We start from the raw sequence: 1,258 nt of genomic DNA, 5'->3' as shown, positions 1-1,258 counted from the left end.
TAGTTTTTAGCTATACACTAAGACTCCACAGTTAACACACACACATACACACACACACACACACACACACACACAGTGGTTTTGAATCCCAAGTTCTTAGCCCTGATGCTGTGTATCTCTCTGTGTGAGATTAAGGCATGTTTCCAAGTAATACTTTGGGGATTGTGAGTTGTTGCAGGAGATATAACAGTCCAGGAGGAGAAAAATTTTCATGACCAGAGAAAGAGACAAAAGGAAGAGGAGGATGAGGCAAGAGGAGAGAGCAAGAGAGCGAGAGCGAGAGCGAGAGAGAACGGGGAGGAAGCTTTGTTACCGATGTATAGGGTACATAGATTCAGCAGCGAAGTCTAACTTGCCACTACAGGTTTATATCTGGCCCTGGAAGGTGTGCCCGACCAATGTAGGGCTGTATGTATCTCTTATGGCAGGTTAGAGCCCTGGAGGCAGTGCAGTGGGATGCAATGCAAAAGACTAACAGTTCGTATTTTGTTTTACTAGAAGATTCATGAGAAAATATAAGGGAAACACAAGAAAGTTCACAGGATGTGTTAAGGAAAATCATTTCTGCATTTTTTCTTTCATTTTTCAGAATGGGGGATTGAACTCAGGCCCTTGAACTTGCCAGGGAAGCACTTAATCTACTGAGCCCTCTCCCCAGCCCAGATAAACCAACTTTGGACAGTGTCATGGTCTGTGCCTAGATGTTTCCACACAGCCTCATGCTATTGGGGGTGGATTTCTAGAGCTTGTTTTCTTTTTAAATTTAGGACAGAGCTACAAGGTCTCATAGGGATTCATAGTGATTATCCTGTTTTCAGCCTCCCAAGCTCTGGGATTACTGGTGTGCACCACCATGCCCAGTCTCAATGGCTGTTTTAGTGTGCCCTGGGGGCAGGGCCGGCACAGCATGCCAAGGATTGAACCCCTGCTGCTGCACTCTGCTGAAGCAATCTCTTCAGTCTGCTGAGCTATCTGGTTGGAAATAGAATTTTTTTCCCTAGAGCTTTTGATTGATTGATGGCCCTATTTCGGGATTATTGGTAAAGTGCTACACCCATTCTTGGGATCACAGCCTGAATAAAGTAGAAAAGGGACAATGACTTGCTACTGCTTTCCCACGCTGGTCTTGATGCCTTTGTCATCATCTGCTGCCATGAACTTTTCCTCTCTGCCTCGGAGCCAACTGGGTATCAAAAGAAATCTCCATGAACTGTGAGGCAAATACACTGTTCCCTTTGGTTTAGGTGTCTGGTATTTT

General features: G+C 45.1%; 1 pseudogene; it reads left to right on the top strand.

Annotated features, from left to right (window-relative positions):
- The window catches only part of LOC101575181, an 85,996-nt pseudogene that overhangs the window by 23,890 nt on the left and 60,848 nt on the right, over positions 1-1,258 (top strand).

Source organism: Octodon degus, unplaced genomic scaffold (assembly GCF_000260255.1).
Source record: "Octodon degus isolate 3935 unplaced genomic scaffold, OctDeg1.0 scaffold00379, whole genome shotgun sequence".
Classification (NCBI taxonomy): Eukaryota; Metazoa; Chordata; class Mammalia; order Rodentia; family Octodontidae; genus Octodon; species Octodon degus.
The sequence above is the reverse complement of the archived record's forward strand: the minus strand, read 5'-3'. Positions and strand labels throughout refer to the sequence as shown.